Here is a 23933-nt window from a genome sequence, read left to right as displayed (position 1 = left end):
GTTGGGACTAGAAGGAGAGAGATTGATAAATTTGCTGATTCATTAATTCATTGGTTAACTGAGACAAGATTGATTTCCCTAGAGTGTCTGGGCCTGAGAGATGGGGAAGATGGAACATGGTTCAAAAGAATGTGCGTTTGCTGTAAGGAACCATTTGTCTGAAAAGAATTAATTGAGAATTGAACTATATGAGAGAGAAGCAATATCTGAAGGGCAGATAGATAAAGAAAAGGTAGCTGTGGATCCAACTTGAACCGATGATTTGAAAGCCGTAGGGAGCAGATTTAATCAAACTGTAAGGAGGAACATTAGAATGCTGAAATCTCTCCACAAATGGGCAGTCCTGAGGAACAGATTCCTTTGGTACTGGAGGCATTCAAGATGATCGCCTTTTGGTGGGACTGCTGGAGAGTAGGATCCAGCATAACATGGATGGTTAGACTGGGTGATCTTTAAAATTTCTTCTGAGAGAGAATGTAATAGTCCTGATAGGATAGACTATATCTGAAGTATGTGGTTGTAGTTCTGTTTCTCATGACCTCCACAGAAAGATTCTGATACACCCAGTTCCATTCTCCATCAGTGCAAAATGAAGGTTCAGTTGGGTGTTTCCTTGACCCAAAGCTAGATGACAACATTTATTGAACATCTATCGTTTGTGCTCCTTCTATTGTGAGAGATTTAGATAGAATAACTATTGTTCTAAAAATGGTTCTGAAGTTAAAGGATAGAGGCCTGATGTACCATATCTCCGCTGTCCAGCCCTTCAGTTCAGGCCTGGCTATTTCGCAGCTTTCCCCCACTTTCTAAGGGTGTCTCTCAAGAAGAAGTAGACGCGAAGATAACCAGGACTTGATCCTAAACTAGAGCAGACAGCAGCCTGGGGCCTCGAGCGCTTCCCCCTTTCCCTCTGTGTGTCTACCTCTGGCTCCAGCGTGGCGCCTGTCTTTGAAGTCAGGTGGAAGCCCAACAGGCAGGGCTGCTGCCCTCCTGCTCCTTGGTTGTTCAGTGCAACCTTTAGTCTAGGAAGAGTGCCAGTCTTCGTTTCCAAGAACCATATCTCCCTAAATGGGGCAATCTGCTTTAATGCCTTCTCAACTGGCTCCTTCCCATCTCATGATTGGCTTAATTAAAGGAGCAGGTTCACCTTTTTAACTGCTTGTGCTGTGCTGGATCAGGGTGGGTGGCTGGGGGCCGTGTTGGTGTCTGTGTGTATGTGTGTGCCTGCATGCACAGGTGCACAACTATCCCGTCCTTCAACAACTCGCAAAGTGGTCATTTTCAGAAGTATTGAGAGTCATAGGCGTGCGTAAGCTTTACTTTTGCATTTTCCCTATTGTGCTCCCCCTCAAAATTTTTTAAAGCAGCCCAGCTGCTGTGATGCACAAGGCTTTTTGTGTCTTGCTGGAAAAAATGCATGCTGAGCCGAGAAATATTCTCTTCTCTGCGTGGTCCCAAGTCAGAATTTGCTTCATCACTCTTGACATCGGGTGTCTTTCTCCACTAATCTGTCTGTCTGCTGCTACGTGCCTAGTCTCGGGTGAGTGCCACGTGCTCCTCATCCACAGAGAATCCGGGCTGATCACAGCAAAAGGCAGGATGCACAGGAAGGCTCCCGTGGTGGTTCTTCCTCTCATTTCCAGTTCAGCTGACGAGGCAGCCCCTTGGATTGAGCTCCTTTGGAATCTGGGTTTCTGTTACCTGCCGCTTGGCCTGAACCAGAGGCTTCTCTGAGGGCGTGCCTGTGGCTGCTGCTACCCTCTGTTCCGTGGAGGCAGCCTCTGTTTCAAACACTTCCTCTCAGAAGTCAGTCTTTCAGCAGCATCGGAGGCCTACTCTGTGAAAAGCCCTGTGCTCAGTGCAGAATAGAAAACACCTCCATGGCTCTGGATCACTTTAAAAGGGACAGAAGAACCTTGGGACAGATGCCCACCTGTCTTCTCTCAAGCACAGACAGAGACATCTCTGTGGGACGTGCACTTGGACGTGGGGACAAACCTGTGCTCACTTCTGCCTTGTTTGCCACCCAGGTCCCCTTGTGACTAAATCTGACTTGTAGAAGTTCCGTCCATAGCAGTGGCATTGGGCTAATGTTGGAAGTTAGAGGCTGTTCAGCCTGGAAAGTCTGGCAAAGGACAGTCCCTCACGTTTCAGCAGAGCAGGTGCGGCCCGTTCTCCACGTGCTTCGACAGAGTTTACTGGTTTTTTTTCCTGCTGTGAGGAAATATGGGTCAGTGAGAAATAGGATTTGCTTTACAGAAGATAGCTTTGGAGAATTGTGTCCTCAAAAGTAAAAGAAGCCTAAAGATATGAGTCCTGAGGGAATATGGGTGTAGTGGTCCTAACCCCAAGAAGTTAGCTTTGAGTGCTTCAGGAAGATTTGGGGTTTTCAGCAGTTTAGAAGGGAGGCGGACATGATTTGGTGCAAAACAGAGAGAGGTGAGTGTGGAGGTGAGAAAATCACATGCAGACACCTTGAGTAATGACAAGGCACGAGACAGACCTCACACCAGGGGAGCGCCTGCAGAGCCTGGCAGTGGGGGTTACTAGTGTGTAAAAGAACATGATTTTATTTTGCCATGTGCAGGATCATCGGGAGAGTGGAGAAGAGCACTGTGATGCATTTCATTTCAGGTGGCTCCGGGCCATCTGTGTAGGTGTCCTTGAGACTGCAAGAGGAGCAGAGACTTGGGGGACCAGCTGACATCTGGGGGCAGCAAAGCAGGGAGAGGGCCAGGGAGGCGCAGCAGCAGCTGGACTTCAGTCCCTGTTCAGCCAGAAGACGATGTGTCTGTGTGTGGGAGGGGTGGGCGAGGGGGTGGGTTGCAGAACATTTAAAATAGTTTCTAAGCGCGTGTGTGCCCATGCGTGTAGTGTCTTGAAGAGAAAAAGCAAATGGAAAAGGCAGCATCATTGGTGACCTGAGAGCAGTCACGTTTAAACATGGAAGCAATTTTACCGAGCCCAGAGAAAACACAAGGTATACCTTTGAAATGGGGCGTGAGCTTTCCTGCCTTCCATGCCTCGCTTTCTTCTGTGTCTTTTGTTGAAGAGCAACAGCTATTGTGTATAGTGGTGGAAAATTTGACACGTACGTAGAGTTTCTCTAAGTGTGCATCAGAGTAACCTTTTAGGCTCCCGTGGCCCCGGGGAGAATCTGGAGAGCCGCGTTCTGAGGAGTGTTTTTAGCACTGCTGCCGTTCTTATGACATCTGCCTACCCCTTTGTCGTTTCTCGTTTATCTTTATATCTCCCAAAGTGTGCAATTCAGTGCCTAGCACTTAGTGATGTTAAAAATTAGTACATGTGGTCGGCCCAGCAGAAGTCTATGTTTGTCCGTCTGTCCGTCGGACCATCCATCCATCCAAATAAACCATTCATCAGACGAGGAAATCTTCCCTGAAGGGCCCCAGCTGTTCTCCTCTCTCTTCTTCTAGGTAGAGCTGGGTACATGCCCAGCCCAGATCAGTGACTCCCAGGCACAGGAAGTGGTTATCTTCCACTAATCAGGATTGGCTCCTGAGTCACGAGGGGGAAGGTGGGAAGTGGTTGGAGGTGGTGGCTGTGTTGGGGGTGACATTGGAACCAAATCAAGGCTCTGCCAGAGGAGAAAGTGGGAATGGCTGTTAAGAAGGCAACTTATAGTGTCTGCTGCCATGTTAATTTTTTTACGTTTTACTCTGATTGTGTCGTGTTTAACTATAGCATTCTCTAAATTTGTCTATGTTTACTATGGTAATTATTTTAATTGACTTCTATTCAATTAGTTATACCTCACCTTGTTTTACAAATTGATTTGTTTTACAGTATAAACACATATACTATAACAACCAATATAATACAAAGAAGAATTTAAGAATAGGACTAGGAAAAATACAAATAAATATAGAAGTTCAAAGCCAGGAGGAAAAAGAGTCATAGATATGCAGACATTGAGGCCCCTACATTGCTTTAGCGGAGCAAAAGCTTTAGAGAAGCTCATTGTCTCTGAGCTTCATAGGATCAAAGAGAAGGGGCAAATGTGGCCACTTCAGTAATTCTTACTGCCAGAGAAGGAAGATATTCCAAGTCCTCAAGAGAAGCAAAGAGTTTTTTAGTTCCTTTAAACTAAATTTTGCATGTGGATTTTCATCCAGGGAGAACTGATTGGTCTCAGGATCAGGGTGTTCAAGATCCCCAGCGAATGACAGCTGGGTTCTTATAGCTCTTTCTCACAGCAGTCCTCGATGGGAGCTCAACGCGTAACATCAAAATGCAGCTCAGCGAATGGAATTCTAGCCTTTTCCTGGTGTGGTTTGATGCAGTGCCAGAACCCAAAACACCCAGCAGAATTGCTGGATTGTCCATCTGATGGTCTTTATAACCGTTACTTCTTTTAACTTGTGCGTGCGTTGTGCGTGCATGTGTGTGTATGTGTGAATAGGTATAGATATGTGTGTGTATATACATATACACACATATACATACATATGTACTCATATTAATACTATACATATAGGAAGAGCTGGTCTGAGGTTATATTCCATTGCCTACCATGCTGTATTCTAGCTCACTGACTGAGGCTTTAGGAATCGACCTGGTAAGGTTGACATCTTCTGTAGAAATTAAGGACTCTATTTGAGACATTCACAGAGGAGAGTTCTATTTTCGTAAATAGGATAATTGGGTGGAAAACTGTGCTAATATCTGTCTTTATTTAACCACTCCCGGGGACAAAACCGAACTGTTAAAACCATGAGGCCATAACCAAGAAACCACCATTGACCCAGGGACAGCATCATCTGTATACAGGCTAACTAGTTAAAAAGAGTGGGGAAGCTGAAAGCCAGGCCATTCAGTTCCACGGTAATGTCTCATGTGTATGAATGGAGGGTGGGGATGAGCAGGTAACAGGGGCAGGACAGTAGGGAAGAGGGGAAGTGGTCAGTGATACCACCACCGGCTGCCAGGAATGTTCTGTAGTAAAAGGTTATGGAAGAGGGTTTCAGGAATGAGATAATTGTGTCCTGATAGAGGCGATATTTATTCTAAATGACTTTTGATGACCTTCCATCCTCATGCAGGTTTGAGGAGTGGTCTCCTCAAATGGCAGCACAGCATGGATTGTTAAACTTTTTGTACAGTACCTGAGGAGGAGGTCGGGTGGGAAGCAGAGGGGACAAGCGTTCATAGAGCTCCTCCTGTGTACCAGGCGTATCATGAAATGGTTGGGAGTGTGGCTCTGCAGTCAGAGAGACCTGGCTCTAGCCTCTAAGCCCAAGTTTCCTCATTCAAAAAATGGGGATAATGATGGTGCCTTACTCCACAGACTCGGGAGGTGGCATGAATGCATTGTCAGTGCTCAGTAAATGTTAGTTATTAGAATGGTGGCCATCAATAGGTCTTTCTTAACGTAAAATGAGGTGGATCTCATGCTCCCCTATTTTACAGATGGGTAAACTGAGGCTTAAGGAGGTTAATTACCTTGTCAAGATCTTTCATCTAGTAAGTGTCAAAGCTGGGATTCAAACCAGTTTTTCTAGCACTGAAGCCTGTTGATTTTCTCTGTTCCATGCTGCCTGAATTTATATGTAACTCTCATGTATTTTACAACTCAGATGTGTGGGCCGTGAACCAGACCACCTTTCTGGGTGCACTGTGCTGGTGGGTGACTTTCCGTTCTTTGTGATCACATTTGATGAGCTGAGGCAGTGATTTGTATGATGATCACATGACAACCACGTGACCGTGGTAAGGAGTCTGGAGAGATTTTTCCCATTTGTGTTTGCCATCCTACCTGGAGAACACATCTGTACAATGAGGCAGTTCCACTAGGTGAACAGGTAGGAACTTACCAGCACCATATTTTGTGACAGTGACAGTCGTGACAGTTTTCCTTTTGCACTTCTGTCAAAGTCCAGGTTTTTGTTTTTAGACCTTGTTAAATCTAGTAGAGTGGGCTTGAATTGACATGGTGTAGAATAGAAATAGCCTTATGTGGCATAAGCTTCTGCCTGGGGTCACCACCTGCTCCCACAAAGCTAAGTAGCTAGTAATTTCTTACAGATCTTTTCAGATTAATGGAATCATGGAAGACAGGTGGTGGGCCAGGAGGAGTGCTTGCTTATGGAGGCTTTGAGGGCCTGTTATGGGTTAAATTGTTTCTCACACACACAAAAAAAATTTATATGTTGAAGTCCTAACCCCCAGTACCTCAAAATGTGACCTTGTTAGGATATCGGGTCATTGCACGTGTAATTAGTTGAGATGAGGTCATAGTGGAATGAGGGGACCCTATCCCGGTAAAAAGGAGAAGTTTGGACACTGACGTGCGCACAGGGAGAACTTCATGTGAACATGAAGACAGAGGTCAAAGTGATGTCTCTACAATCCAAGGAACCCCAAAGATTGCCAGAAACCACCAGAATCTAGGAGAGAGGCATGGAGTAGATTCTCCCTCGCAGCCTCAGAAGGAACCAGCCTGGCCAACAACTTGATCTTGAACTTTTGGCCTCCAGAACTGTGAGACGATAAATTTACATTGTTTAAGCCGCTGAATTTCTGGCACTGTGTCAAAGCAGCCCCAGCAAACTAATACAGGACCTGTGGAGAAACAGTGATTTATAAACTCCAGAAGAGAAATAAGCGTCACTCATATGCTTTGGTTAAAGTTTCCAGTGGAGTGTGGGAGTTGGATGTAAGGCCGAGAGTTCTGGAAGTAGAAAGAAGAGAAGCAGCACAGACAAGCAGACCAGCTTCTGAAGAACGTGAGTGTTTGTTGTCTGAGGGACATGGCTCCGAGGTGACTTTTTACCTCATTGGGTTTTTTCGAGAAAGCAATTTGTCCATTAGGGTTGGAAATATATTTTCTTCAATACCGCGAGGTGATAGACTTTTTAAAAATTGGCCGCCTATAAGTTTAAACTTCACCATCTAGGACAGCTTTGTCTAATAGAACTTTCTGTACCGATTATAATATTCTGGATCCACACTCTCCAAAATGGTAGCCACATGGGGCTATTAAGCACTTGAAATGTGGCTAGTGTGGCTGAGGAACTAAATTTTTAATTTTATTTAACTTTAATTAAATTGCCACTCATGGCTAGTGGCCACCACACTGGACAGTGTGGACCTAGAGTATAAGGATAGCAGTGGGGTAGGGCCCGAAGGAGAAAACTGAGGTACCTGGATTTTTAGTGAGCTCACGGGAAGCTTGGGCTAACTGGTCACCGTGGGTTTGCCAGTGCTCTTGTGTGTGGTTTTGTCCTCAGCTAATAGGGCTCTGGTGGGAGTAAAAGTAAAGAACACAAGCAGAATTTTCTAGATGCTTTACTATAAAAAGATGCTTAACGCAGGGCTTTCTTTGCCGTTGCTTGTCAGAGCCCAAATTATCTTAGACTGTTTAGTACTCAGTAGAGAGATGGGGCGAATGAATGAATGTGGGGAGGAGGTGGGGAAGCTGGGGCTGTGGCTCTGTGGGTCTCGGTGCACTGAGAAGTTGGTTTTCAGGTTGTGTGCGTTGGCCCCTGATGTACCCTGAGGGACCTGCATGCCCAATGTTAGGAGGGCGGGGGTGTCCAGATGAGACCTCCTTCTCTGAAGGCAGGAGGGGTGCCCTTGGAGTTTTTGTACTAGATTTGTCGTATGCAGACGCCTGGTAAAAGCTGCTGGAGCTCAGGCCCCCGCCCCACCCCCTGCGTGGACGTGGACGCCTGCTACGTGGAATGTGTGACCAGAGGATGCTGTTTTGGAGAGAGTGCACGTGGGATGTTTCAGAATCTAAAATGGAAGCCCAACATTATTAGATGCAGTTTCACACTGGAAAAGAACGAGTCCCTGTGAATGTTTTGGCCAGCCCTGGACAAATGACTGTTGTCATTGTATCACCACTGGCTTTGGCTCAGTGCCCAGTATAATTTTAAAATTGCTTCTTTTTCCGGCTCTACTTAGTTATTTTGATTTCACAGAGAAGTAAATGGTTCAAGTCTTATGATTTTTCTCAACCCCGAGATAGATGAGGGGTGTCGTGTGGAGACCCCTTATGTCAGAATGGTGCCCGCCTCTCCACTTGCCCCCTTCACTCCGGCAGCCTGGACTCTACCCAGCGTAGGGGTGTCGTGGAAGGCAGGGGTGGCTTCCCCAGATTGAGCGGGGAGCAGGTGGGTGTTCAGCCAGAACTGCTGGGTCTTGGAGGGCAGAGGTTTTAGTTTGGGAAGAGGTTAGGGAGAGAAAAGAGGTTGAGGGAAACCTGCTCGTCAGCCTTCAGCACATTTGGTGCTTGTACCATGTGCATGGCATCATGCTTGAGGACTCAGGGGACATTAACAAGCAGTGATGGCTAATAGTAGCTAATGCGCATATAGATGGTTATGATGTATTAGCCCACTGAAGCACAAGCTTTCTCTTCTCCAAGAACTTCTAAACTCATTGCAGACAAGATTAAACAAAACAACACAAGATGTCAAGTGGCACAAGGTAATATGTTATGAGCACCATCAGAGAGGCACAAAGAGAAAGCCCTGAGGCCCCAATGACCAGGGATGCTTTATTTGATCTGGTCTTTGAAGGATGGCCTTGATTTGGATGGGCGGCCAGGGAGCCCGAGGTTGCTCCAGGCAGTGGTGCACGAGGCACAGCTAGGGGACAGTGGGTGTCTAACTTGGTATGACTGGAACAAGTTACAGGTCACAGGTTTTTCCATTTGAATGTAATTATTTGACTGTAGTAGCCGTCAGCAGATGGAGAGTTCAGAGGGACTACACTGAAATAATTAATAATTTGCAGATGCAGTCAGCAGCCCCGGCGTCTCAGCGTGCCTTTCCGTTCCAGCAGAATACACGTAAAGAGCGCTCACAGCCCCATCTGCTCTGCTCTTCCTGGCTCTATCTTTTATTTAATAACCTCTCTATGACCTATTCATGTGAGGTCATCCATCTCCTCTTTTTCTGTGTTTAAATAGTGTTGGCTGCTACTTGCTGTGAAGGGCTTAACTAGTAGTGGGTGGGATTGACCTCTGGATTCAGTAAACATTTGTTGAGTCTACAACAGTGCTTGCAGTGAGCATGCGAAAGAGGAGGTGGACTCTAGCCCTCCGGTGGATGAGGAGTTAGAGCCAGCAGACCCAGCCACTGCCCGGCTTGGCGGTGGATGTGAAAGGTTAGCGGAGTCTTTAGCTCGGGCCACTGGGAGAAAGGTAATGATAGTATAGTCATGGGAGAAAGGGAAAACAGAAGAAAGAGTAGCTTTGTGGGATGGAGAACGGGGTAATGAGCTTGATTTGGGCCATTTTAAGTTTGAGACTGGGCATCCCTGTGGAGACATTAAGCAGGCCTTAAAAAGACCCCCAGCTTAGAGTTCTCAGGACCCCATAGTTACAGTGTGAATTCCTTTGGCTTCAGCTTTCCTTCCCTTCCCTTCTCAAGTGGTTCCCCATGGAGTCGCCTTAGATTAGGGGGGAGTAAGTTTTTTCCGAAGTCTCCCTGGCCTTTATTCTCACACTTGAAGGCTAAATCCAGAACTCCCTGTTCCTGCTAAGTAGTTCAAAAGCTCCGAGGGATCCTTGGAACAGTCGCACCCTGGTGGGACTTTTCAGAGCACTCCTGGGGTCAGGAGAGAGATTTCAGGGAAACTGCAGAATAATGTGAGCTATAACCGGCTGAGTGATCTTCTGGCTGGATCTGGATGTGAGGCTGGCGTGTTTGAAGGCTGGTGAATACCTGTTGACCTGCGTCCCCCAACTGGGTGAACTCCATCTGCCTTTTGATTCCTAACTAATCACAGTGAACAATACACCGGTTTGTCTTCTGTAACACGAGAGGGGTGAATGTTCCCACCAGCCTTGCTGCCTTGGTTGGACAGGTCAGTTGACTGCCTTGAAATTCTACTTATTCATCTGTAAAATGAAGGGATTTGCGGAGATGCCCTTTAACGCGACTCCCAACACTAGCATTTTATCTCGGTCAGTGATTCTTTGTCCAGGGCGTGCTATTTTTTCTGTAGGAACCGTTCTGCAGTTGCTGGTTGGCTGTCATCTTGGCGAGAAGCAGCATGGTGAGGTGGGCAGGACATGGCCTTTGGAGCCAGCAACTCAAGTTTAAATCCTCCCTCCGTCTCATGGCTGGCTGTGCAACTCTTGGCAATGAGCTAATCCTCACCAAGTTCCCTCACCTGTAAAAAGAAGATGAGAATATGCATTTCAGCTTCACTGGGTGATAATCTGTATCAAACATCTACCATTGTACCTGTTTTTTTTAACAGCTTTATTGAAGTATAATTCACATACCATAAGGTTTATCCTGTTGAAATATACCTCATTGGTTTTTAGTATATTCACGAAGTTGAGTATTGATTACTATTGTCTAATTGCAGAACATTTTCTTCACCCCCAAAAGAAATCCCATACCCATTAACAGTCACTTTCCATTCTCCCCTCTCCCTAGTCCCTGGAAACCACTAGTCTACTTCCTATCTCTATGGATTTGCCTGTCCTGGACATTCCATATAAATGGAATTATACAATATGTGGTCTTTTGTGTCTGACTTCTTTTGCTTAGCATATGTTTTCACAATTCATTCATGTTGTAGCATGTATCTGCACTTCATTCCTTTTTATTGCCAAGTAATATTCCACTGTATGGATGTGCCACATTTTGTTTATCCATTAATCACTTGATGGACATTTGGGTTGTTTCCACTTTCTGGCTGTTATGAGTAATGCTGTGAACATTTGTGTATAAGTTTTTCTGTGGACATATGTTTTCAGTTCTCTTGGTATCTCATTGTGGTTTTGATTTGCACTTCTCTAATGACTAATGATGATGAGCATTTTTCATGTGCTTATTGGCCATTTGTATATCTCCTTTGGAGAAAAGTCTATTCAAATTCTTTGCTTATTTTAAAAATTGGGTTCTCTTTTTGTTGTTAAGTTGTAAGAGTTCTTATTATACTCTAGATACTGTGCCTGGCTTTTCAATAGGCATGCAATCAATGTTGGTTCCTCTTCCCAGGTTTCTCACGAAAGTCTGTAACTTTTTAGGTGACATCTACAACTAATTGCCCAGACATTGAATCCGCAGTATCCTGAGTCTTAAACTCTATCCCTATGTCTTGTCCAGAGCTCTTCTTGGCACAGATCCCTGAGCCATTCTGATCCTGGAGCCCAAATCTGGAACCTGGAACAGCAGGGGATAGCTTAGGTCTGGAAGTGAGCTCTGGCAGAATCTATGGGGGCAGTGGCTATTTCTAAGTCTTGTTTTTTCTAGATGGAGGACTTAGGGGGTAATTGTACAGCTTTTTTGCTGTTGCTGCACCAGGGTATCCTCCATCCTGTGCTGTGAGCATCTGGATGTTGGGGCTGAGGACCACATGGAGATATATCTGAGAATGTTGTCTTCTTTCCACAGTGTCACTGCCAAGATGAGTAACGTATTTCCATGAGTGATCTGGCAATTTTAAGTCATGTATAAAAATGTCCCAAGGAAAATCATGGGTCTGTTTCAAAGAGAAGGGAGTATTATGGGAAACTCTTGAAGCTTCTAAGAGGACCTGGAAATAATTCTCTGTTCTCAGAGCTGTACTCAGTGTCCCCGAGACATGTTCTGTACTTTGCTGCTGCTCCTTTGCCTTTGCAGCCATCATCCTCTTTCTCCATCCTCCAGCCTAGTGTGTATAACCATCCTCTTTCTGCTGATTCAAATCCAAACCATCCCTCAAGGCCTGGTGGGGTCTCCTGCCCCTCCCAGAAGCCTCTCAGGGTCTCTATAGTTAGGGAACCTTCTTCCTGGACACCTGGGGAAAAGGTACCTACAGAGAAGTGAAGGCCTTGGCAGTCCTGCCTGGACTGTCCCCCAGAGAACCCTCTCCACCAATTTGGGAAACTGCTGAGCCACAGATCTGCCCTAAAGACTTGGCCTTTCCTGAGAGGTGGATTTGAAGGGTTGTGGACAGACATTATTGATTCCTCCCCTTAAGTCAGTCAGGACAGTTTAAAATCTCTTTAATGCCCGGGAAATTTGCTTTGGAGGACAAAGCCAGCCTGGTTGCATTTGGATGATGCTTACTTATTTTAAAAGGGTGGAAGGTACCTCTGGTTATATGAGTCCATTATAGGAACGACTGTCCACGCTGGAGCTGTCTCTGCCTCCTTTTGTTTCTCAGAACATCTGGACCTGCCTCTACCTGGCTGCCATCTTCTTGATTTCGTAGAAAAGCACATTCTACCCTCAGAAAGTGTGCCATCTAGTTGGAAGGATGAGATAAATCAGAAAATTATTCGCTATTAGAGCTAGGAGATTCCTTGGGGATTATCCTACCCAATATTTTCCAATCTCCTATCCTGACAAAAAACCATAAATGCTTTGTGTGGAAAAAAAGGTTTTTCTTTGATAAATAAATTTAACCAAAGAGTATATCGTGTGGCCCTCTTGAAATTCACAGAGTGTGCTAGTATGTTAAAGGCTCTGAGAAGTCATACAGTAAAGACGACAGCTTAATTTGATTTAATCCAGCATTTCTTAAGCTGTTTTGATCTCAATCTGTTTTCTTCTTTTTCTATAATAGGTATTAACAGCTCACAGGACACTAAGCACACTTTGGGAAACATTGCCTTCTTTACAGACAAGGAAACCTATGTTCAGAATGATTAAGTGAGTTGCTCAAAGCCAGACTTGAAACCAGATTTTCTAACTCCTATTCCACTGTTCTTTTTACAAATAATAACCATGTCATGCTTGAAAGAGGGTATACGATGCTTAAAATATTGTCATTTACATTATCAATGAAAAACATACAAACTTTAGACTAATACTGACATACATTTAAACCCTGGTTCTGTCATTTTACTAGCTTACGACCTTGGGCAGGAAGCCCGTTAGTCTCTCTGAGTGTCTTTCTTCTTCTGTAAAGTTAAGATGATAATAACGACCTCACGGGTTTGTTGGGAGGGTTGGATGAGACAGTATACGTAAAAATCAAGTCTGTGTTCACGTCTTTGTTTCCTCAGACTTTTCCATTATACCAGGTGCTGGGCCCAGATATCTATGATTTCAAAAGGCAAGCATATTGGGGGCCAGCCCCGTGGCACAGCGGTTAAGTGCGCACACTCTGCTTCAGCAGCCCAGGGTTTGCAGGTTCGGGTGCTGGGTGCACACCGACACACCGCTTATCAAGCCATGCTGTGGCGGCATCCCATATAAAGTAGAGGAAGATGGGCACGGATGGTAGCCCAGGGCCAATCTTCCTCAGCAAAAAGAGGAGAACTGGCAACAGATGTTAGCTCAGGGCTGATCTTCCTTACAAAAATAAAAAAGGCAAGTATATTACAGACACCAAGAAATTACTAATGATGATCATAATGGATAATTATTGAATGATGACTGAAAGAATGAATGCACAGGAGTAATTACCTGTGGAAAGTCAGAGCTATATTGAACTGCTGAATATTCATGGGATTAAGGGGGAAAATGACAGAGGGACGGTCTGCAAGGTGTAGATTAACTGGGGCCAGGTGGACAACTGTGTCTGAGGTAGGACGTATTCAGGATCTCAAGCTACCTGCATCCCCTTTCTCCATCAATACAACACAAAAATGTGGTTGAAGTTTCTCTATTAAATAGACACCAGTTTGCCTTTGGAATACAATTTATTTTAAAAGGTTTGGCAACAGAGTTTGTCCCGAGGTGGGAAAGGTGAAAGATGAATGAAACGTTGCCAGGGAATGGGACAACCCAAGGCACAGAGCTCAGAATGGCAGAGGGGACCCACGGGCCTCTCAGTCTGTGATGGAGCAGAGGTTTCTGCAGGGCTGTGAAAGGAGCTGAATGTGGAGGCAGCCATTCCAGAGCTTCTCTCTTTCCCTTCTCTGTAGAAGTCACCCTTCTCTTACCAGGCCATCACCCCAGCCTCAAAACTTGCTTGTGTAGCTGTGGAATTTGCACTTCTGCCTAGGAATTCAGTCCAGGGCCCTAACATGACGCTCAGGCATTTGTTCACTGCCAGCTTAGAGGGGCCACATGCCTGACACTGAATCACCAGTTGCATCGGCAGTGGGCCTGGCCGCCTTCCTGGGCTTCAGTCCACGTGTGTACCGGTCTTAGTCCTTGCGCTGGAATATGTCAGGACTAACAGGCGACAGGCCCCAGAGGACCAGCCTCTTTGATATCTTCCTCGTCTAATTGCGCTCTGGATTTCTCATGGCCCTCTCCCTTCTCCAGGTTTCCTCTCTGCCAGTTTCTCAGCAGGCGCTTTTAGGAGCACAATCTGTGAGTGATAGCATGAGCGCTGCCCGGGGCTTTGACCAGCAGCACAGACAGCCTTGCCACGGTGAGGGGACAGTTGGAGAGAGTGCTAGCTTGTGTCCTGCTGCAGCTGTGCTGTGCACAGAGAGCCTCTTCATCGGCACCAGCGCACGACGTGCCAGACCTTGTCTGCCATGCCAGGTGCTGGCGCATTCTCCGGGACGATGCAAGGCTAAGCGTGCTGCTGGCACGGAGCAAGTCACAGCTTCTCTAATTTATTTACCTCGACTCAAACAAACCCTGACTCCTGCTTTGAATGTAGACTGTGGTATTTCACAGGATGACAGAAGGGCAGCCGTTTCTATAGAATTGCCTTCTGTGGGCTCTATCTGGGACTGCTATATGGCCTGACTCTTGGGAACTTCAGGAGCTATAGAAAACAGTGTGGCAGCTCCTCAAAAAGTTAAACCTAAAGTTACCACACAACCCATCCGTCCCACTTGCAGGTCTACACCCAAGAGAAATGCAAACATTTGTCCACACAGACTCCTGTACACAAGTTCACAGCAGCCTTGTTCATAATAGGCAAAAAGTAGAAACAACCCAAATGTCCGTCGGCTGACAAACAGATAAACAAAGATGCTCTGTCCATTCAACGGAATATTATTTGGCAATAAAAAGGAATGAAATGCTGACACATGCTACAATGTGAATAAACCTTGAAAAATTATGTTAAGTGAAAGAAACCAGACGCAAAAGGCCACATATTGTATGATACCATTTCTATGAAATGTCCAGAATAGGGAAATCCATAGAGACAGAAAGTAGATTAGTGGTTGCCAAAGGCCTGGGGAGGGAGAATGGGAGTGATTGCTGATGGGTGTGGATTTCTGTTCAGAGTGGTGAAAACGTTTTGGAGTTAGTGATGATGATTTTACGTACAACTCAATGTACGTAAAACCACTGAACTGTACATTTTAAAAGGGTGACTTTATGGTATGTGAATTATAGGTCAATAAAGCTGTTATTTAAAAAACTGCCCTGGACCTGCCGTTGCAGTCCAGCCCTTTGTGGACATATCTAGGCCAGGGATCAAGTGGAAAGAGGTAGGAAGGCCCATGGGGGGAGAGGAGAAGCTTTGATCCTGCTGCTGGAAAGAAGCACCAAGTGGTGGGTTTGGACAAGCAAAGCTTTGAGGGCACATTGAGTATTCTGTGAGATTCACGATGTCTGTTCAAAATTTTAGAATGTCCTGAACATCCTAATTCCAACCTCCTACCTGCAAATAAGTTCCCATTGGACCCTGTTAGAGTCAGTGATTAATGAACTAATGATTCACCCTCATACATTGAAAAAACGTTTTGTCTGGAAATAATTTTAAACTTACTGAAAATTTGCAAAAATAAAAATAGCACAAGAAATAGCCCCATACCTTTTACCCAGATTCGCCAGTTATCGTTTTACTCATTTGCTTTGTCATCGGCATGCCCTTGCACGCGTGCCCTTTCACTCTTTTTTGTTGTCATATGTGTATTTGTGTACATACACATATATAGTTATATATATAAATGCCTCTTTTTCTCAATGATTTTAGAGTAAGTTGTAAACGTCATGGCCCTTTACTTCTACACCATCCAATACAGTTGCCACTAGCCACAAGTGGCTGTTTAATTCAAATTAAATGAAAGGTAAAAGTCAGTTCCTCAGTCACAATGGCCACACTTTCAAGTGCTCAGTAGCCACCTGTGCCAGTGGCTCCTGCGCTGGCCAGAGAGGTACGGAGCATCTCCAGTGTCACATGGAGTTCTGGTGGACAGCACTGCTTTCCTTAGGGGTGATTAGGTGTGTTTCCTGGGAGAGAATAGGGTGCTCTCCTACATGACACGGTACACTTACCAGCCTTAGAGAAGTTGGCACTCACACAGTACTTTTATCTAACCGCAGTTCGTACCCCAGTTTTGTCAGTTGACCCAGTAATGTTCTCATTCCTTTTGGAATGAGCTCTTCAGTCTTGTTTGTGGCCCAGGGGGAGCGTGTGGACAGTAGACTGGTTTCCACAAACTCGAATCCTGTCTCTAACTCATGTGCTGGGGCCAGCTTGCATTGCCCTAGCTCACAGTTGACTTGGTGTCTGTCACTGGCGGAGTAACTCAAGGTGCAGCTTCCCCCTCCTTCTGCACTGACATTCAGTCTCTGGGCAGGTGTGGCTCTGCTCTTCAAGCAGCAGGGAAGATTCCCTGTGAGAAGCAAGAAATTGGCCTCCCCAGCAACCACAGTATTTTTCTTTGTTCTGATAACTTTCCCCAAATTTTAGCCTGCAACTAAAAAGAGGCTCATCTTGTTCCTTGTTTGTTTTCTGTTTTATGGCTGAGTTGTGATCCCGTAGCTCTGAATCACTTCGTGTGGCCCAGGACCATTGGGGCAAGGAAGAGCTTCCTGCCCCAGATCCCTCATGTGGTGGAGGCCAGATCTGCAGGGCCCTGGGCTGCCCGTCCACATTTCCAAGTGCTATTGCCCCTGGCCGTAGTCAGCTCACTTTCCTCCAGTCCAGGGAAAAGCAGATTCCTGGCAATTTTCAGCCATGCTTTGGATGAAGAGCAGGGAAAGGAGCAAAAGGCAGAGTGGTTTCTACTTTTGAACTAACTGGTGTTAGAGTTTATCCTCCAAGGAATTCCTGGTGACTTAATGGGATTTTATGGTGTGAGTAAGTGTGGAAAACAGATTCTGAGGCTACTGACTTCACTTCCATAGAGGTCCCCTCCCCCCAGTCATTCTTTGCATTTTGTGGGAGTAAAAGCTGGGAAACAAATCAACAGGCTTATTCTTTTACCTTTCTTATACTTCCATTTGCCCCTTAAAATGTATTCTCATACTTTCTCCTACCTTTTATTTAGATTCAGCATTTCTTAGAACATAAAAATATTTAGCAAGGTAAGAGTGAAGAACTTGCTGGGAATCCTGTATGAGCCATGTAGTTTGAGCCAAGAAAGAAAAGGGAAATGAATTCATGCAGAGAGAGTGGAAATGGAGCTGATAGCTTCATTTTCTGCTTAACTGAAAAAGAATGCAGAGGGCTCGGCCGGCAGGGTCAAGACCGCAAGGCGAGCAGCTGAGAGCCATGAGGTGTAGGACAGGCAGTGAGGTTTCTGCCACCACCACCTTTTGAGAACTCAACAGAGAGGACTTGCAGCCCTGGGTCCACTTGGCTCATTTGGAGGAGTAAATGGAGAGTATTGGATGCTGGTGAAAGAACCAGGGAGCTTTCGTCGCATCCAGCCTCAGAAGGAAAACATAAATTCGGATGTTCTCCATCAATAGCTGATGTGTAACAAGAGGTGCCCTCATTGGCTACATTGTTTCAGTTGATCAGTATACTTCTATAAGGGTTGCTGTGTGTTCTCACTCAAGAGGTGTAGGTCCCTGTCCCTCCCCGACCCCCAGCCTAGGGGTTAAGGTTTTATGTTATCTGATGGTGTCCTCTCAGCTTTGGCAGGAGGGCATCGTCATAAGACAGTAACTCAGAACCAGCTGAGAGCTAATTCAGTTTCACATCAACTCTGGCCTGGGTGATACACTCACTGAGAATCCGGAGGCGGTGGGGGCCAGTCTGTGCCCTCTGCATCTGCTGTCTGGGTTCCCTCCCTCGGGGAAGCACTGCAGTCCCCTGGTCCCTGGGTGTCCGAGCTCCTTCCAGCAGCAGAATCGCCGCACCCCTGTGAGCACCCCTGTTCAGAGGCCCCACCATCCACCAGGCCTGGCCGTGAACACCAGGGCGTGCCTTCCTCTGCCACTCCAAGTCAGTGAGGGCACCGAAAGGGACCGGCCTTCCCTTGTCTGTCACCATGACTTCCAGTTATCACAATTCCTCTCCTGCCCTCTCCCTTCCCCCATCAGTTGCCAAGGTCTTTAGATTGCTCCTCAGTCTCTTGTCTCTCAGTCTCTTGCTTTGCATTCCCACTGACACTACCTTTCCTGCAGGATCTCATCTCAAAGATGCGCCTCCAAGGTGGACGGGTATCCTCTAGGCCCTTCCCACGAGTCCATTTTCCATTCAGATCCCCGACTAATCCTCTCCTCCCCTCGCAAACACCTCCTGCGACTCCTCGCTGCCTACAGGATACAATTGAAACCAGGAGCTGAAGGCCCCCCATACCTGACTGCAGCCCATCTTTCCACATTCGTTCGCCACTCTCCCCACGGGACCCTCATCTGTGCTTGCATCTTTATTCTCCGTTGTGTTCCCTTCAGATGACTTTGGTCCTGTTTTATCTTAAGTTATCTTATTTTTGTGTTGTATCTGCAAACCACCCCAGGTCCTATGGGAAGTAGATGGCTTATAAACCACAAATAAAAAACAGACCTAATCTTATTCCCTAACCCTGATGTGTGTCCCCTGGCCCCTGTGCTTCACCTTACCCCTTCTTCCTCTTGGGCTGCTCTCTCCTGGGCTCCTTCCTGCCTCCAAACCCTGCAGCATTCAATCGGTAACGGTAACCATTGCCTTATGTGGTATCTTTTCTCACATTACCCGTCTTGTCATGTTGGTCTCTTGAAAAGCAGTAGTGCTGTTTTCACAATGCCTGCAGCCTTCCTACAACTCTCAGTGCTGCTTGAACAAGGTAGGCACTCTGCAGATATTTCTGCGTGCTCACCATGGCCTCTAGAATCCTCAGCTCAGCAGATTTGGAAATTTGATGTCACAAATTCATCAAGGATTATTGGGTTCTGAAGGACTGATTCATACTAACTAAGCTTATAGAAGACTGATCAATCTGAATCATTTAGAGAGAGAGAGAATCTTAACATCCCAGAGAGGCTAGGCATGCGTACACAAGGGCATTTCCTCCCTAGTTAGAAGGTTCTTTCTGGAATCACTAAGAGATTAGAGATTGCTTACTGAGCACAGAATTTGAGCAAAAGGCATATGTGCTTTTAAGGACACCTATAAATTATGACAACATTCTCTCCTCTAGGGATGTTTCTCTCTAAAGAACCTGGATCAGGCATCTAGAATCAAATACCCTCTTGCCCCCTTAACAAGGAAACATCTGACTCTTATTTATAGACTTCACTCAGACGACTGTCACTCATCACTGTAACACCATCCCTCTTTATTCTGGTGTGCTCTGCATATTATAGTTCCAAAGTTTATAGATACTCTTGTTAATTACATTTTAGGTTGATCATTTTTGAGTCACAAATAAGAGGGCATCTTAAATCCTGGTTTTGTACTTTCTGAGGATTCCTTCTTTTAGCATCTGCAGCTCTATAAATTAGTACAATATAGCACCCCTACTTGGAAAATGACATATGCTGTCCCTCAATTCTAGGAGTCTCGATGTAAAAGCCCATGTAAGTAAGGAGTCCAGAATAGTGTTTGTTCGGTCATTAATGAATCAGTGGTACCCTGGGCGTGTGAGCAATGCTATTTTTAAACCCATTGCTGACTTCAGTGATAAAGAGGGTACAGAATGTGCCTTGCCAGGCTTGTGAGCTTACCATGAGTAATACCCATGGCTATTATGATGTCAGAACTTGAATATTCTTTACTAAGAACATAACCATTGCATCATGCAGCTGGGGGCAGGGTATGAAAAGTTCATTTTTCCCAGAGAAAACAGCAGCCCAGGGCATAAGCTGATTCTCCTGTTAGGGCACATAAGCCTGAACTCAGCAGTGCCAAACTCCTATGGTCAGTTTGAAGAGCAGCTTCCCATTTCGGTCACCAGAAAGTTGTTTGTCTTAAAGTTTCCAAACCAAACAAGAGGCATTTGTGACAGATGATCCTATACCTTCCACTTGTTCGAGAGAGTTATTGGGTGGTGATGAGAGTGTGCACACCTGAAATCATAGTAGCTGTGAGGGTCGGAACTGTTCCCTCATTTGACACATTGATCTCACTCAGCATTTTCACAGGGCACAGAAGTGATGCCTAAATATGGAAGACATGGGGTTGAACTATTTAGAATTTTTAAAGTTGTCTCTAGAAATGTGTGCTCTGGTTTTGATGAGTGGGCATGCTGAACATCAAAATATAATGACATTAAACCTCATTAAATCAGACTCATTAGGGATAACAGCATTCAGGAAAATGACTGCTAGTTAGGGTGGGCTAAGTTGTACTGCAGCAACAAACAACTCCCACATCTCAGGGACTTAAAACAACGAAGGTTTGTTTCCCGTCTTGCTGCCTGTCCACCTTGGGTCAGCTGGGGTCTCTGCTCCTTGGTTTCCTCATTCAGTTCTTAGGCTAAAGAGCTTCCGCTCCCTGGATCATTGCTGGTTACCTTAGCGAGGGAAAGAGGGATGAATAGGCAGCTTGCACACTGGCTCTGAGAAGCTTCTGCCCAGAAATGACACTTCCCACTTGCTTTTTATTGGCCAAGGTTAATCATAGGGCTAAGACTGACTCTTAAGTTACTTGGCTTGGGTTACCTGAGTTATAACAGGGGTTTTCAAAGTGAAGGGCTCAGGACAATTTATTGGGATACAGAATAAAATATTGGAATATGTATATTTTATCTCATCCTTTAAATTTTCTATTTTTGTGTTTTTAGTAAACATACTATAGCAGTAAAGTAGAACATATAATTTATTAAAAATAAATATCACGTGTATTAGGAGTGTTCAGTTTTTTCTAATTGCTCAATCAAAAAAGTTTAGATCATAGTTTATACAGTAGATAGAAATCTGCAATAAGCATGTTGTCCTTAGAAACTGAGTCCCAACTATGACCAAGGTAGTGCTTTGGATTAATGTGTTACATGGAAAAGAAACTCATACATTTTCAAGGTAAAGTAGGTAAAATATAGAATCTGTATCTGAATCTTCTGAAGCCCTTCAAGTGTCCCAGCCATCCTCTTCAGAATCGTTGGAAGTTGCTTTCTTCCTGACCAAACCTGCATCTCCTTGGGGGATAGCATTTGAGATAAGTACATATGAGCTCTTATCCCATTTCGTTGTTTTTCTGTGTCCTTTGTCCAGTCATTCAGAAATAGCATGCTGAATCCCTCCTATGTGCCAGGCATTGTGCTAAGCACTGTGAGCACTAGTTTTCATCGCAAAGAGCCAGTGTGTTGGCCTTGGTTGGATAGGCCTTGGTGAGCAGGCTGACCTCACTCTCCTCATCTTTCATTGGACGCTGATTTAGGGCTTACTCTGTGCTGGGCACTGTTCTAAGTGCTCTATATAAACTAATTCATTTAATCCTCACCAGGACCCTCTGAGATACTACTACTGTCTCCATCTTACAGGTGAGGAAATTGAGGCACAAAGAGGCTGCATCACTTGCTGAGACCATGCAGCCAGCAAGGGGCAGAGCCCTTGTCTAACATAGTTACTGGGAACTCAGAAACAATCTCAAGTGAGCTCTGAGAACACAAACCACTATTAAGTTGGAGACTGCCTGTGCCACCAAATGCCATCCTACGTATAAAGCAGGACACATGAACTATCTGACATCTTAGCTGTGCTCCAGGAGGAAGGTGCCCCACCGCAAGATCCAGTATGATCAGAGTAGGCACCTCCCCTTAGCTGTGTGCTGGTGGCCCAGCACCGTGGAGTTGTTGGGTCATAACAACACCAGGACTAGTGTGATGACAGCAACTCACAACATAAAAAATGTGCTTGCAACAGACCAAAGGACCCACTTTAATTTGCACAGCTTGGAATGGGCTACTGGTTGCACTGGCAAGGGATCCTTGTACCAACTGGTGTTCACATCCACGTTAACACACAAAAACCTACTGAAATATTGTAAATAATACCGTGTTGCATTTTTATTGTGCTTTATAGTTTACAAAGCACATTACAATGTTCCTTTATTATTCTAAGTGTGCTCCTAATACCATTTCACTTACTGTCTGTTTTCTCTTTTCTCCTATCTTCTATTTCTTTTTCCTTTTCCTCCTCCCCTACCTCCCTCCCGCCCAGCCTCCCTGCCTGCTTCCCCCCACCCCCCCCACCTTCCTTGGCTTGGTCTTCCCACCCTTCCTTCTTCTCTTTACGCTGTGGGCGTGGCACTTCCTCTGCCCTTCCCAAAGCTATCTCTAATTGAGTTCCGTCAAATGTCAGTTAAAGGTAACTGAGAGTAATGAAGACAGTCTCCAAGGAACACAGGAGCTGTAATGTGGAGTTACTGTGGTAAACAGCAGTTGCCGTTTAAATCAAGTAAGAAGGATGTATTTCTGTGCTTTAAGAGGAGAGTGGAATGAATCCTGTCTTGGAAGAGAACCCAGGGGAAAGAGTTATATGCATTTGGCATGCTAGGCATCGCTGCATCTGTATGACATCTTGCACAGAGTTTCCTTTGCAGGTAGATAACAACAGCCTACGAGAGAAACGTTCACAGCAATACATAAACATGAGAACAAGTGGCAGCAAACAGGTTTTGCACTGAGGGCAGAATGCAGGTGATGGTCCTTTGTCCTGGTTTCTTTGTATAACAGCAAGAAGTTGAGGTGTAGAAAGGGCAGGTCTAAGGAAATGCCGTCCCAGGACTCCTTAAGTGTTAATGTAGCCAGTGAGGACAGACTAAACTTTCATATGCCTTCCTAAGAAATTGTGTTGTTTGGAAGTCACTCGTCGATCACGATGAACAAATATTTTTGTATGAAGAGAGGAGATGTTTAGCCCCCTTGGCAAGAATCGGAACTATGATGTGGGAGTAAGGCTCAGGATGCTTCTGTTGCTTTTCAACCAAGAGGCAGTGAAGACCGGCTGTAAGGGCAGTCTGCCATTTGGCCAGCGTGACTCTGCGATTGTTATAAATACTTTATCACAGCTTGAGTGCAAACAAGTTTTTTCAATGAAATACATCCTGAATTATATTACAGAGTGTATTAGTTTCCCAGGGCTACTGTAACAAAGTACCACAAAGTGGGTGGCTTAAAACAACAGGAATTTATTCTGTTACAGTTCTGGAGGCTAGAAGTCTGAAATCAAAGTGTCACCGGGCCATGCTTCCGCTGAGACAGGGTAGAATCCTTCCTTGCCTCTTCCTGGCTTTTGGTGGCTCCCAGCATCCTCAGCATTCCTTGGCTTGCAGCTGCATCACTCCAGTCTCTGCCTCTGTCATTACGTGGAGTTCTCTCTGTGTGCCTGTCTGTCTTTTTCTTTTTTCTTCTTATAAGGACATCAGTCATATTGGATTAGGACTCATCTTAACAGCCTCAACTTAATTCCATCTGCAAAGACCCTATTTCCAAATAAGGTCACATTCACAGGTACTGGGGTGAGGACTCCAACGTATCTTTTGAGGGGACATACAGTAATAGAATTTACACAGAGTAATAGGGTAACAGAGAGTAACAGAATTTACATAATTTTTTGGTATAAAAGAGTTGGCAGTGGCATAGTAATAACAACACCAAAATGGTAAAGAGTAAAGTAAGTTTCCAGTTCTGATTCTGAGTGTCCAGACATTTCTGAAGGAGAACCTGAGTAAGCTCAAAAGACAAATCAGTTGTGGGCCGGGCATGGGATGGGTGGGGGTTAAGTAAAACACAATTTTGCTTTACCAATATGGTACCAGGCATTTAAGAATAACATTCTTTTTTTGCATAAAAGAAGAAAAAAGCCTACCAGATTTTTAGTCTTGATTTGGGCTTTATAAACCATTTCTAAATGATAGGAAAATTCAATCTGAGGCACCTCAGTGTTGCCGGACACATATCTAGCCCCTCAGTACCTGCTCCAGCTCCAGCTCACTGCTGTCTTGAA

The 23933-nt window shown here is 45.2% G+C and overlaps 1 protein-coding gene across 3 annotated transcripts in view; it reads left to right on the top strand.

Annotated features, from left to right (window-relative positions):
• Positions 1–23933, top strand: part of HIPK2 (homeodomain interacting protein kinase 2) — a 178338-nt gene that overhangs the window by 19968 nt on the left and 134437 nt on the right. The gene's annotated exons all lie outside the window — the stretch shown is intronic.

The sequence above is a fragment of the Ceratotherium simum genome, chromosome 1 (genome assembly GCF_057802395.1).
Source record: "Ceratotherium simum simum isolate JZ-2026a chromosome 1, ASM5780239v1, whole genome shotgun sequence".
Classification (NCBI taxonomy): domain Eukaryota; kingdom Metazoa; phylum Chordata; class Mammalia; order Perissodactyla; family Rhinocerotidae; genus Ceratotherium; species Ceratotherium simum.
The sequence above is the reverse complement of the archived record's forward strand: the minus strand, read 5'-3'. Positions and strand labels throughout refer to the sequence as shown.